This window comes from Zingiber officinale, chromosome 6B (genome assembly GCF_018446385.1).
Source record: "Zingiber officinale cultivar Zhangliang chromosome 6B, Zo_v1.1, whole genome shotgun sequence".
Taxonomy (NCBI): domain Eukaryota; kingdom Viridiplantae; phylum Streptophyta; class Magnoliopsida; order Zingiberales; family Zingiberaceae; genus Zingiber; species Zingiber officinale.
This window is the reverse complement of record NC_055996.1, coordinates 30,596,401-30,612,354: the sequence shown is the minus strand read 5'-3', so window position 1 is coordinate 30,612,354 and position 15,954 is coordinate 30,596,401. Positions and strand designations below refer to the sequence as shown.

At 36.0% G+C, this 15,954-nt stretch overlaps 1 pseudogene; it reads right to left on the bottom strand.

The window, feature by feature from the left end:
• Nucleotides 1–13,272: 13,272 nt before the first annotated feature.
• Nucleotides 13,273–14,479, bottom strand: LOC121992101 (annotated as a pseudogene).
• Between the last annotated feature and the right edge of the window lie 1,475 nt (nt 14,480–15,954).

Genomic DNA, 15,954 nt, shown 5'->3' with positions numbered 1-15,954 from the left:
AAAGCTAACACAAACACTAAAGCGATATAAAATCACTAAGTTATTAAAAGTTGATGTATATATGTATGCATATATATGAGATCATACTAAACTACACAAGATAAAAGTCATATTATTCTATCAAAAAAACTGATATAGTAAGAAAACTATAAACACAAGCATCAAGAAAATAAACCAAGCAACTCAACAGAAATCTAAACTCTAGTGGAACCGACAACCAAGACTTCTGAGTGACACAACATATCCTCTATCTACTAACCCGAAAGTCAAAGGAAAAGTAAGGTGTAGTAAGTATAATAACTCAGTGAGTATAAGAAGATAGTATATAATACTATATATAAGGAAATCAAATGATGTAGTCTCAGATAATAATACTTAATACAAAAGTCTAGTATAATCATCTGCTAACCAAAATCATAAACAACTACATAATTCTCCACTAATCTATACAACTAATAAATTGGGAGTACATACAGTACATTTAAATCCTGCACAAATAAATACACAACCAACATAAAACAAGCTTTGACTATAGGAGAAATGTTCTACCACAAATGGCCTTGTGGGTAGTCAGGGTAAGTAAATATTCAGTTTGCGGTTGAACTCGCTACCACATAAAATCTCATGGGCAGACATAGTATATACATAACTATCCAGCTATGGGCTACACTCAAACTCGTTATCACGAATATCTCATGGCCAGTTGTCTGTATCATGATCACTGACGACTCTCTCAACCACAAATGAGATATAGTGGTTGATAGAATATACCAATAAAATAATAAACAGAAAGTGAATAATTACATCCAATATAACATTCTATAACCTCACTTCAGTCTAACCTCACTAGCGTATAAGCATGAGAATAAATAACAAGCAAAGGTCAATAGGATATTCGATATCTTACACTACGATATAATCTTACTAATATGTATATGCACGAGCCTATATAACAAAAAAAAAGATCTAGTAGAATCCTCGAGATCCTATACTACGGTATAATCTTACTAATATGTAGGCATGAGCCAACATAACAAGTAAAGGTCTAGTATGATATTCGATATCCTACATTACGATATAATCTTACTAATATGTATATGCATGAGCCAACATAACAAACAAATGTTTAGTAGGATACTCAATATCCTACACTATGGCATAATCTTACTAATATATAGGCATGAATTTACATAACAAGCAAAGGTCTAGTAGGATACTTGACATCCTACACTATGGTATGATCTTACTAAAGTATAGACATGAGCTTAAATAACAGACAAAGGTCTAGTAGGATACTCAATATCCTACACTATGGTATGTTAGCATTAGTACAAAGGCATGAATAAATATCAAGCTAGTAACCTAGTTCAATATTTTATAGCTATGCTATGGTCTAGTATCACTAGCATGAAAGTACAAGCATAAATGACCAGAATTAGCATGGATAACAATGAGACTATATGGATATTAAAATAAACTAAAATAAGTGCAAGTCAAAACGGTCAACTCAAGGAATACATAGAGTGGAGTCAAGATAACATCAGTAACTATTACATACTAAATATAGATAATAAAATCATGAACTAAGATCAAAGAAACTATAGAGGTCAACGCAGAAACTACCCACCTCTAATGTAGAGTGCCCTATCTGTCTTCAAGTCCAAAGGTCATATCGAGCTCAAATCCTACTAGCATATGATATTAAGTCAATCTAAATATTAAAGTAATTCTATTAAAATTCTAGTTAACTATCAAGTTAACTCATTACATGAATTAATCTTACTTCATTACACTTATTAATAATTATTGATTAATCACTTAATTATTTTTTATTACCTTTAATTAATCACATTTTGTTTAATTAATCAAATAAACTCTACTTAACAATCTGATTAATCTATGGAATAAATCAAATAATTCAATGTTCATTAATAAACTCTAATTATCTTATCTTATCCAACGATGACTGTGGGAATCAGCCGATGATGGGGTCATCAGTGTAAGGAACAGAGAGGGGGCAATGATCAGAGCAAATGTGCAACACGTGTATGTCGCTTGCGCTTAGGAAGGTAACGAAAAGATAGTGGTGGTCTAAAGGTCGGGCAGTGGCGGCACTGATGCACCAACACACCAACAGCCATAGAAGGTTGCTTCGTCATGGATAGAGTAGGTGACGACCTAAGGCAGTTGGGAAGGGCACACAACATCACAACGGATGATGTGCGTGCAACAGCCACACGGCGTTGCGACAACGCGATAGTGGGCTTCTACGACGGCGTGCACTATGAACATGAATTCATCGAGAGGAAGTGGCGTAGAGGAGCGACTTGCGGTCAATGAGGAAAGGGTGTAGTTGTTGGTGCGGGAAGCATCCGACGATCGAACTCGTGTTTTGATAACGGCAAAGAATTCGAAGTTAAGATGTTTTTTAGTCTAACAAGCCTACTTGAGGATTTCAGGAAAGTCCTAGCTGCGGTTAGGCAAAGGGAAAACCCTAGAGGGCGGTAACCCTAGGTCATAGGGGGTGGTAACCCTATGCGGAAAGTCTTGGCAGGTCGATGGCTTCAGGCAAAAGTCCTAGGGGGTGGTAACCCTAGGTGAAAAGTCCTGGTGTCGCGAACTAGGTGAAAGACTGGACTAGCCGGGGAAGCGGATGTCCAGCAGAAAGTCCGGAAGTATCGAGTGCTGAGCAAAAGTCCAGTCGATCTGGAGGATCGACTGGCAACAGGTAAATCTCCTGAGTGGAGTAGGTGAGGACGCGTTCCCCGCAGAGGGAACAGTAGGCGTCGGGTCGACCTAGGGCTTCCGGCTGGAAATCCAAAGTCAGACTCGGACAATCCGAAGACTATCAATTATTATTTACTGTGTTTTATCAGATTCTAACACTGTCTTGCAGGGTATTTTGCTCGGACTAACCTTTGTTTGCAGGTGAGGAGCCTGCTGGAAAAAGGCTGTCCAGGCGCCCGGGATGGATCCGGGCGCCCGGAGGTCCGGGCGCTCGGGACCAAACTTTATCCCTACCGCGACTTCGCCACGTGGAGCATCCTGGTTGGTTGGCCACGTCACACTCCAGGTGCCCGGAAGGGATCCAGGCGCCCGGAACCGCATATAAAAGGAGGGTTGAGGTGCAGCTTCAAAGAACAACGAATTCTAAGTGATCTTTCATCAACACGCTGCTCCAAAAGATGCTCCGAAGTGCTACTACAAGTGCCCGACGACCCGAAGCTTCAGAATTAGCATTTCTTGTTGTCGGTATAATTTTTTATAGCTTTTATTTGTACTCATAATTGTAATCCTTTAACGAGCTTATAGTTGTTGCCCACCGGAAGCGATCAAGGATCGCGGGCCTTCGAGTAGGAGTCGACTTAGGCTCCGAACGAAGTAAAATCGATCTGTCTCTTTGTGTTGTCTCTTTATTTTATTTCCTCTTATTCCGCTGCACGTTTTAACTCCTATAATTTTTCGATAATCGAACGAAATAGCCACGAGCGCTATTCACCCCCCCTCTAGCGCTTCTCGATCCAACAATTGGTATCAGAGCGGGGTTGTCTTGAATCAGTGCAACCACTATTCGAGACAAGTTTTTCGTGGTTTTGTTCGGAGTCGATTAGAATTTAGCCTCATAGCTATATTCTAATCTCTTTTTACGAATCGATTTTCTGCTAAAAGCTGGTCAATACCACTTGAGCCTGTTATTTTTTCTTCCTCCCGCACTACTAATCCAAGACTTAGTCTTGGAATAGATCTTGTTGTTTCTATTTTTTTAGATCTAAATGGCCCAACAAGAAGGATTTAGCACCGTTCGTCCCCTATTATTTTCCGGAGAAGACTTCGGATATTGGAAGGGGCGAATGGAAATTTATCTAAAGATCCAGTTCGACACCTGGATGATCGTCAAAACAGGATTACAACTACCAACTGGTACAGACGGTAAGCCTACATCCTGTGAAAACTGGGAGCCAGCATTTATCAAAAAGGTAGAAGCCGACGCCAAAGCCACCTGCACAATCCAGTGCGGCCTTACCAAAGAAGAGCTCAACAGAGTCGGTCCATTCTCCTCCGCAAAGGAACTATGGGAGAAACTGATCGAACTACACGAGGGCACCTCAGAAACCAAGGTGAGTAAACGTGATTTGTTACTAAATAAACTATATAATTTGAAAATGCAGGAAGGTGAGACGGCAAGCTCTTTGCACGCCCGAATTCAAGATATCCTGAATTCTCTACATGGAATCGGGCAGAAGGTAGAAAACAGAGATATAATAAGGTATGCCCTTAACTCATTCCCTAGGAGTACACTATGGGCATCAATGGTAGATGCCTATAAAGTCTCTAAGGATTTGTCCTCCTTGAAATTAGACGAATTATTTAGTGAATTCGAACTCCATGAACAAACTAATGCACAGCCATCCGAGAAAGGGATTGCTTTGGTTGCAGGAACGAATCGAACACGGGAATCAAGAGGACGGCGAAAAATTGAATCGGAATCAGAAGATGAACTGACCAGCGAACTTGTGAATCTTGTAAAGAAGCTCTACAAGAAGAAGAAGGGCTTCAACAAGAAAGATCTAAAGAAGGCAGTCCAATCCAGGGAGGCCCAACAAAACTCAAAGGTAAAGTTCGAAGTCACATGTTACGGGTGCAACCAGAAAGGGCATATCAAGGCCAACTGTCCCAACCAAAAGGAGGCCAAAAAGCAAAGAAGAAAGAAGGCCCTAAAGGCAACCTGGGACGAATCTTCTTCAGAGGACGAAGACGATGAACTCGACCAAACGAGTTTACTCGCATTGATGGCCCGGGACCAGATCATCGAATCCGAAAGCGAGTCAGAAGCCGACTCCGAGCAAAGTCACGGATCCGCATCCGTTTCCGAAGGGCCAGACTCCGCTGTAAGTATTCCTAGGCTTAATAATTTAGTCAATTATTTACTTCGCAAATTAGCCAAGTCAAATTTGAAAATTAAGTCACTTTTAAAAGAAGTAACCATTCTTAAAGGAGTAACTAACTCAAAATCTTTAACTGAAGATTCAACTCAAGTACAACAACTTGAGAAAGAAAATTCAAATCTGAAAAATCAGTTAAATGATTTAAAAATTACTTTAGAAAAGTTCTCTCTGGGCTCCAAGAATTTGGATCTAATTCTTGGGACACAAAGAGCCGTCTACAATAGAACTGGGCTAGGATATAAAAGTAAAAAGAAATATAAATCTTATTTATCCTTAATAAACAAACAAAGTAGTAAATCAGTCCAAGCATGGGTCCCCAAGTCCAAATTGATAAATCAAATTGGACTTGGCCAATACTGGGTTCCGAAGGATCAAATATACTTCCTCGACAGACCATATCGAGGCCGTGATCCAGGGAAAGCTAAAATGAAAACGATCGTAAGTTAAAATTCGAAATTAAATTAAAAATCTAAAATCAAATTCAAAATTCAAAATTCGAAATTAAATTAAAAATCTAAAATCAAACTCAAAATTCAAAATTCGAAATTAAATTAAAAATCTAAAATCAAATTCAAAATTCAAAATTAAATTAAAAATCTAAAATCAAATTCAAAATTCAAAATTTGAAATTAAATTAAAAATCTAAAATCAAATTCAAAATTCAAAATTCGAAATTAAATTAAAAATCTAAAATCAAATTAAAAATTCAAAATTAAATTAAAAATTTAAAATCTAGAATCAAATTCAAAATTCTAAAATTCAAAATTAAATTAAAAATTTAAAATTAAAAAATTAAACAAATCAAAATTATAAATGAAAAATAGAAGGAGGGTCCAAACTAGCTGGCACCTCCAACTGAACTACCCGACAGGGTAACTGAACCTAATTTACCCGGAATGGGTAAAACAAGAATGGATTACCCGGCAGGGTAGTTAAGGTTAGATTAAAACGGGATAAGTTTAACTTGAACCACAGTACTGGTGAAGTTTTTGGATGATAGTACGTTAGGGAAACTTGGGCATCGCATGTCTAGGAAGATATGGCTTCGACCTGGTGCATTTGGCCAAGTGGAACTGACCGAAGCTACCCTTAAATGGATCCTAACTAGTTAGACCAAGTTTTAGTATTAAGTTCAATGGGTAGGACTATTTGGAAAACCTCGAAGGCATGGTTACTTTAATGAGCTCCTTGTGACTCACCATAGCCCAGAAGTTTATCCAAAGAATGCTTACTTGTTGAATCCAAAGCTAAACCTGAATCTAATACAAGACTAAACAAAACCCTTAAATTGAACCTCAATTCATCTCACAAAAAATTATAGGATTCTCTGATTGAGAAATTAGATCGGGTGAGATGACTAAGTAATTTAAAAACTTAAATTTCATTTCAAAACTATTTTAAAAAAAAACTTATATTTCAAAATTATTTTAAACTTAAATTTCAAAATTACTTTAAAAACTTAAATTTCAAAATTATTTTAAACTTAAATTTCAAAATTATTTTAAAAACTTAAATTTCAAAATTATTTTAAAAACTTAAATTTCAAAACTATTTTAAAAAACTTAAATTTCAAAATTATTTTAAAAAAAAAAACTTAAATTTCAAAATTATTTTAAAAAACTTAAATTTCAAAATTATTTAAACTTAAATTTCAAAATTATTTTAAAAACTTAAATTTCAAAATTACTTTAAAAACTTAAATTTCAAAATTATGTTAAAAACTTAAATTTCAAAATTATTTTAAAAACTTAAATTTCAAAATTATTTTAAACTTAAATTTCAAAATTATTTTAAAAACTTAAATTTTAAAATTACTTTAAAAACTTAAATTTCAAAATTATTTTAAAAACTTAAATTTCAAAATTATTTTAAACTTAAATTTCAAAATTATTTTAAAAACTTAAATTTCAAAATTATTTTAAACTTAAATTTCAAAATTATTTTAAAAACTTAAATTTCAAAATTATTTTAATAACTTAAATTTCAAAATTATTTTAAAAACTTAAATTTCAAAATTACTTTTTAAACTTAAATTTCAAAATTATTTCAAACTTAAATTTCAAAATTATTTCAAACTTAAATTTCAAAATTATTTTAAACTTAAATTTCAAAATTATTTCAAACTTAAATTTCAAAATTATTTTAAACTTAAATTTCAAAATTATTTTAAACTTAAATTTCAAAATTATTTCAAACTTAAATTTCAAAATTATTTTAAATTTCAAAATTATTTTAAAAACTTAAATGTCAAAATTATTTCAAACTTAAATTCCAAAATTATTTTAAACTTAAATTTCAAAATTATTTTTATCTTGAATACAATAGAATAGAAAATTTAAGGAGACAACAAACATAGTGTCTGCTTCAATCATGCTATCTTTAATCCATTAAAAAGAAACCAATTCAACTACTTCATGTGTAGGAATTGGATCAATGGATGTTGGATAGTGGATGCTCCAGACATATGACTGGAGACAAGTTGAAGTTTACCAAACTCAAGTACAAGAGTCTAGGATCAGTTGCATTCGGCAACAACGGTAAACTTAAAGTAATCGGAAAAGGTAATATTGAACTTAGTTCCGATTTCGTTATTCGAAATGTTTTATTGGTTGATAATTTTAACTTTAATTTACTAAGTATAAGTCAATTGTGTGACAGCGGATATCTAGTTAATTTCGATAAATCTGGATGTCTAGTTAAAAATATTGAAAATCCAGAAATTAGACTTAAGGGACTTAGGAAAAATAACATCTACACAATTAATTTATCAATATCCTCTATAAAGTGTCTTCTGACATAACAAGAGGAAACCCAACTGTGGCACAGAAGGCTGGGTCACACACACACAAGACTTATTTCAAGAATAAGTCAAAATGGTCTAGTTAGAGGTTTGCCCAAATTAAAATTTATTGAAAATTCAATCTGTGATGCATGTCAAAAAGGAAAACAAACCAAGTCAACCCATAAGTCAACTAACCTAGAAAGATCCAACACCATACTTGAGCTCCTTCACCTTGATCTATTTGATTCACATGGAGCCAAATCACTAAACAAGAACCAATATTGCTTAGTAATAATTGATGACTACTCCAGGTACACTTGGGTAAAATTTCTAAAAATAAAAGATGAAACCTATGAAATATTTAGTAATTTTTGCAACTTAACGGAAAATGAAAAAGATACTAAAATTAAAAGAATAAGAAGTGATCATGGAGGGGAATTTGAAAATCATAAGTTCACCCAATTTTGTAAAATAAATGGATACCAACATGAATTTTCATGTCCTAGAACCCCCCAACAAAATGGACTAGTAGAACGTAAAAATAGAACACTACAAGAAGCCGCTAGGACAATGTTAAACGAATATGAGTTAAGTCACCAATTTTGGGCTGAAGCAATAAATACGGCAAATTATATTCAAAACAGAATTTTAATAAACAAATATCACAACAAAACACCGTATGAACTCTACTATCATAAAATTCCCAATCTAAATTATTTAAAAGTATTTGGTTGTAAAGTTCACATTTTAAATACTAAAGATTACTTAGGAAAATTTACACCCAAATCTAACCAAGGAATATTCTTAGGATACTCCTCTACCAGTAGAGCCTTTAGAGTATATAATCAAAATACATTGAAAGTTGAAGAAACAACTAATGTAATATTTGATGAAGAAAACAACTTACCTAATATAAATGCAAATATTAACACTAATCCAAGAGATGTAGATGATGATGAAATCCAAACTAATCTTAATGAGTCTGAAGAACCAGTTTCTGACTCACAAATAAGACCAACTAGAATAAGCACCTCTCACCCACCTGACCAAATATTGGGTGACCCAAACCTAGGAGTCAGAACTAGATCGTCCTATAGAAACCTTAGTCAGATTGCTCTAATTTCTAAAATTGAACCTAAAACTATAGAAGAAGCCCTGCCTGATCCTGATTGGATCATTGCAATGCAGGAAGAATTAGCCCAATTTGAGAGAAACCAAGTCTGGGACCTTGTACCTAAACCCATAGATAAATCAATAATAGATACTAAATGGGCTTTTAGGAATAAGTTAGATGATCACGGTGATATAGTAAGAAACAAGGCAAGATTAGTAGCCAAAGGGTTTAGTCAAGTCGAAGGCCTAGACTATGATGAAACCTATGCTCCAGTAGCTAGACTAGAGTCCATTAGGATGTTATTAGCTTATGCAGCCAATAAAGGATTCAAATTGTACCAAATGGACGTTAAGTCAGCTTTTTTAAATGGTTTTATCAAGGAAGAAGTCTACGTAAGCCAACCTCCAGGGTTTGAAGACATAGACTACCCTAATCACGTTTTTAAATTAAAAAAGGCACTATATGGACTAAAACAAGCCCCTAGAGCATGGTATGAAAGATTATCTAATTACTTAATATCCAAAGAATTTAACCAAGGACAAATTGATCCTACTTTGTTCGTGAAAACTATAGGAAAAGACATCTTTATAGCCCAAATCTATGTTGATGACATAATTTTTGGCTCAACTAACTCAAAATTCCCAAAAGAATTTATTAAGTTAATGGAAAGTGAATTTGAAATGAGCATGGTTGGGGAACTCAACTTTTTCTTAGGCTTACAAATAAAACAAACCAAAGATGGAATCTACATTTATCAAACTAAGTATGCTAAGGAGTTAATCAAAAAATTCAGCATGGAAAACTCAAAAATTATAAATACTCCAATGGCAACCAACATAAACATTGACTCTGACCCCGAAGGAAAACCTGTAGACCAAAAATACTATAGGAGTGCCATAGGGAGTTTACTTTATCTAACTGCAAGTCGACCTGACATACTGTTTGCAGTAGGTATGTGTGCAAGATACCAATCCTGTGCAAAAGAGTCACACCTAACATATGTTAAAAGAATACTGAGATATATTAAAGGAACTCTAAATGTAGGACTTTGGTATCCAAGAACTTGCACTTTTGACCTTTATGGTTATTTTGATTCAGACTATGCCGGGTGCAAGCTAGACAGAAAAAGTACAAGTGGTGGCTGCCAGATTCTAGGTCAGTGCCTAGTAAGTTGGTCAAGCAGAAAACAACATTGTGTTGCTCTATCCACTACAGAAGCTGAATACATAGCTCTAGGAGAATGTGCATCTCAATTGTTATGGATGATGCATACACTAAAAGACTATCAACTAGACTATAAAAATACTAAAATCTTTATTGATAATATCAGCTCAATTAATCTGACCAAAAATCCTATACACCACTCTAGGACCAAACACATAGAGGTAAAACATCACTTTGTAAGGGATCATGTAGCTAAAGGTGAAATTGCACTCAACCACGTTGAGTCCAAATCAAACCTAGCTGACATTTTTACAAAACCCTTACCTGAACTTGAGTTCAGTGGACTTAGAAGGCAAATAGGAATGTGTTGGGTAGAATAGATATCTTACTACTATTATTTTGTTTTTAACTTCTAGGTAAAACAGTTTTTAAAACTCCAATTTTACTAGACTTTCAAAAATTGGGTTTAGTCTAGGATTTCCCCCTAGATATCATGTTCCCCTAGAATTAAGCCAGAGCATCTCACAAAACAACTAGGTTTACCTTGATTGTGATTGAAAAACATAGAATGGCGTGAGATGCATAGGGTATAGCCTGGACTCAAGAATGCTTATATCTGTGCATCAATATGAGTCTGGGCGTTAAATATGCAATAAACATTAATCAAGTTAAAGTTCTCCAGCTCTAGTCAAGTCTATCTGGACCTAAATAACTTAACTTGACTAACCTGGTAAAAGCTATTGTCCTATAGACAATCAGCAAGTAGCTAAAGGTTAGACAGTTGGCAAAGGATACTCAATTTCTTTTTTAAGAATGTTTTGTTCTCTATGGCTCTGATACCTAATATATAAACATGACTTGTGCTTGGACTTAAGGACCAACTGAACTTAAAAGAATAATCTTGTTCTAAAAACTTAAATTCCAATTGACCTTAAAACTTCCAAACTCTGTTGAATATTGCTAACTTTAATCATGTACAACTCTTTATACATTGCCCATTTTTTTAATTATGGCAAAGGGGGAGAGTAGCAAAAATGTAAACATAAAAAAATTCAAGTTAAAAATTAAGGGGGAGCAAAAATTAAGGGGGAGCCAAAGTTAAGGGGGAGTATATAGGACAAAATTTACTTTAGTTACTTTGTTCATCTATACTTAGCAAAATTTTGCCTGTGTTTAAAATGACTATCTATTCGCTTGTTTACTTAACTTCGAATTTGTGTTGCCATAATCAAAAAGGGGGAGATTGTTGGTGCGGGAAGCATCCGACGATCGAACTCGTGTTTTGATAACGGCAAAGAATTCGAAGTTAAGATGTTTTTTAGTCTAACAAGCCTACTTGAGGATTTCAGGAAAGTCCTAGCTGCGGTTAGGCAAAGGGAAAACCCTAGGGGGCGGTAACCCTAGGTCATAGGGGGTGGTAACCCTATGCGGAAAGTCTTGGCAGGTCGATGGCTTCAGGCAAAAGTCCTAGGGGGTGGTAACCCTAGGTGAAAAGTCCTGGTGTCGCGAACCAGGTGAAAGACTGGACTAGCCGGGAAGCGGATGTCCAGCAGAAAGTCCGGAAGCATCGAGTGCTGAGCAAAAGTCCAGTCGATCTGGAGGATCGACTGGCAACAGGTAAATCTCCTGAGTGGAGTAGGTGAGGACGCGTTCCCCGCAGAGGGAACAGTAGGCGTCGGGTCGACCTAGGGCTTCCGGCTGGAAATCCAAAGTCAGACTCGGACAGTCCGAAGACTGTCAATTATTACTTACTGTGTTTTATCAGATTCTAACACTGTCTTGCAGGGTATTTTGCTCGGACTAACCTTTGTTTGTGAGGGCGCCCGGAGGTCCGGGCGCCCGGAGGTCCGGGCGCCCGGAACAGGTCCGGGAGCCCGGGACCAAACTTTATCCCTGCCGCGACTTCGCCACGTGGAGCATCCTGGTTGGTTGGCCACGTCACACTCCAGGCGCCCGGAAGGGATCCAGGCGCCCGGAACCGCATATAAAAGGAGGGTTGAGGTGCAGCTTCAAAGAACAATGAATTCTAAGTGATCTTTCATCAACACGCTGCTCTAAAGACGCTCCGAAGTGCTACTACAAGTGCCCGACGACCCGAAGCTTCAGAATTAGCATTTCTTGTTGTCGGTATAATTTTTTATAGCTTTTATTTGTACTCATAATTGTAATCCTTTAACGAGCTTATAGTTGTTGCCCACCGGAAGCGATCAAGGATCGCGGGCCTTCGAGTAGGAGTCGACTTAGGCTCCGAACGAAGTAAAATCGACCTGTCTCTTTGTGTTGTCTCTTTATTTTATTTCCGCTTATTCCGCTGCACGTTTTAACTCCTATAATTTTCCGATAATCGAACGAAATAGCCACGAGCGCTATTCACCCCCCCTCTAGCGCTTCTCGATCCAACAGTAGTGTCAGTGTGGCCTTGCACACATCCATGAAGGAGCAGTGTCGGCTGTTCGGCGACACAAGTCTTTCTAGTAGCGAAAACATTGCGTGTGCATGGGCAAAGCAACGTCGACAGTCAGTGAGGTTTCGACTGGTGACGGTTGACACGGGGCGATGGCGAGCAGCGCATCTGGGTTGCGTGATGTGTCACGTGAAAGAAACGAACAATAGTGACCAAAGTTAACTTACAGTTTGATAATCCCACCTTAGCTTATATACTTAATCAACTTTCATTTTAATTGGGTAATCTAAACAGACTTTATTTCTGACCCCTTTATCCACATGAAATATAAAATGATTCATTTAATATCTAGAAAAAAATTCAGTAATTTCTATTAATTTGTATAAATTTCTTTGCTTATTAATTATCAATTATTGTGTTATTATTTTCCTAAATAAATTCATTTATATCAATTTTTTAACCATTTCCTTATTATCTTTGGTATCCACTAATAAAAATTTGATCCCTAAATTTACTTCTCAAATTGTAATACTAATATATTCTCATCTAAGGGTAACAACTAAGCAGGATACCCCTATACTAGTCCATTCTAATACCATGGGAGATCCTAACTGTTAGGAATAGGATTTTCTTATAAGTATATGCTGATCTATTCTAAAGTAGATAATTACTACTCTATGGGTTATGAGCCCATCTGCTTCCCCTATACCTATATTATCGTCTAGCTAACTGTTGTGGGTAAAATTTACTAGGTGTAAATGATCTTCTCGTTGACTTCGAAGTTCATCTTACATGCTCAAAGTAAGTCATTCAATTAGTGAATGGTTGTTGGAAACTGCACCAAGTGATCCAAAGAGTCAGTCTAACATCCTTTTTATTCGATCATAATTAAAAGCTTATGCATCCTCTGTTTTACCTACCTTACAAAGTCCATCAATCATCTCAGTATATGTCGACATTTCAGAACAAACTCTCTAACATTTTGGAGAGAACTTTCAAAGCAAGATCGAGGTTTATCCTTAAATAACCTATCAATAGGGGAGTGGTATATATATACACCAGGAATATAACCATTTTGAGACGTTCTAACAAATACCTCCTGTGCATCATCAAGTTTGCCAACTTTGCAAAACCCATTAATGAGGGCATCATAAACAATCTGATTAGTCTCACAACCAGCAGATGACTTTGCATTGAGTAAATCACGAGCCTCAGCTACTTTATGAGCTTTACATAAGCCATCAACCAATGCACCATATGTGAAAACATTTGGCTCCAAGATTTCATTGATTCCATCATTAAAGTAATTATCAGTAATTTTCTCCTCACAATTTCCTCTCATCTTGGCATAGATATGACAAGAACTATCAATCAATGTAGTGTATGTGATGATGTTTGGAATATAATCCATGCTAATCATGCTCTTGAAAAGTTCATTATCCTTGGAGACTTGTTTTGTTTTCAAATAAGCATGTATAAGTGCAATATAAGTCACTACATTTGGGGTACAACCATTTATCTGCATTTCATTGAACCATATACTAGCCTGTTTATTAGTCCCACCTTGCAAAAAGTGTCAATTAAAATTGTATATGCATAAACATCAGGCACAACACCATTCTTCTTCATTTCTTGAAATAAAAGGAAAGCCGCCTCTAATTTACTTGTTTGGTAAAGAACATCAATAATCTTTGTGTATGTGCTAGAATCAAGAGCAAATCCCTCTCTCATCATCTCCTTTATAATCTGAAATGCCTTATCAAATTTCCCCATATGACAAAGGCATTGTGTAAAATTGCCTACATTTATTTTGTTTAGCACAAATCCTCATTCAGCATCTTCTCATATGCATGTTTTGCCAACTCTAGCAATTCAGAAGTTAGGAACTCTTTATTTCCACATATTCCCCCAATAAATATGTTATAGGTCACATAGCTTGGTCAACAACCACAAGCAATCATCTTCTTTAGTAGCTTATATGAATAAGCATAGTGTCTTATAGAACAGAATCCGTGCATTATAGAATTAAATAAAGATGGACTTGGATTACAACCCTAAGTAATCATCATTTTAATAATTCTTTTACTCCAGCCAACCTGCTTCTTCTTGAGAAACCCTGACAGCAATGTCCTAACAACATTAGGGACACACGAATTAGACCTCATCTTATGAAGGAAAGAAATGACTTCCCTACAATCTCAACAAAATTCCTACAGCCAACTACTCAAATTGCACACTCCCCACCAATGTTCTAATTTTGTTAATCACTCTACAATATCGTTTACACTAACTCAGCATCATCAGCAATCATCAAAACTACTCTCTATAAATAATTCAATCTAAAATATCTTCAACTTATAACACTCATGCTATTAACTGCGGAAAGCACTCTAAAACAGAGCTTCCCTTAATTAGACATTATCTATCAGACTCACGCCGAATAGTATGTAACGTCTAAAACTATATAATCACAAACACAAAACTATTCTACATACACTACATGCAAGGACACTAAGACAGTACAAGATCATAACTTCACCATAATTCAACTCATCACTCCATAGCAATTTCTGCTTGTTCTTCTTATCTGTGACTCTAGCACTATAAACCAAGCTACCTCTCGTCATTATAGAAGCCATCAACAAACAATATATATTTCCTTGCTCGATAGTCGATTGCAGCATGATAAGTAACCAACCAATCTGTGCCAAAAAGAATGTCAAATTCTATCATTTTTTCTAGTACCTGTAGTTCAAACGACTACCAAGGTCCAAGGGGTAACCCTTAACTTTGTGACTAGATGTCAGTGTCTACTATGTGGCATCACTACAACTTTCATAATCTTACACATAATGTTCTCCAATAAATGCCGACAAAGGGTCAAACATTTTGATCTGAATATATATTTCCCAACCTTAGGTGAATGAATATATGGTCAAGGTCTTGAGCTACTTGGTAAGGCCACATCTAACGAGTTGACTAAACTCTGTCTTGAAATCCATTGCATTATGGTCGGATCTCATAGGTGTTAAACAATTAACACCACATTCTCTACATTCTTGCGGGTCATATATCCTGCCCCCAGGGTCATGGTGCCGCGGTAGGACATCCAGGTTATCTCCCAGGCACTCGCGGTTCGAACCCTAGCTACGGCGTATTTGCAGGAATTTTCCGTCCAAATGGGGAGTGTAATCAAAGGATGTTGGGTTTCTGGGCAGGCCGCCGCGTGCGCTTCCCGATTTATCCTAATGGTCGGTGAGAAACTTCCGTGGGACCAGACCGGTCACCCCCAGAGATAGTCAATGAGGCTAACTGGATTATCATTTTTTTTTTGCGGGTCATATATCCCAATGTATCATCGAGGTTATCTAAACATGTACAATTGGCCCATGAGTCAAAATCTTCCATAGGATATCGTTAGGTGAGTTGACTAATCATCACTTTGTAAACCATTATGTTGTGATTCCTCCACTTATGACGACCTATACAAAAGGAGGTAGAGTAGTACCATCTCTCAAACATTAGATGTACCTTCTAAGTTATC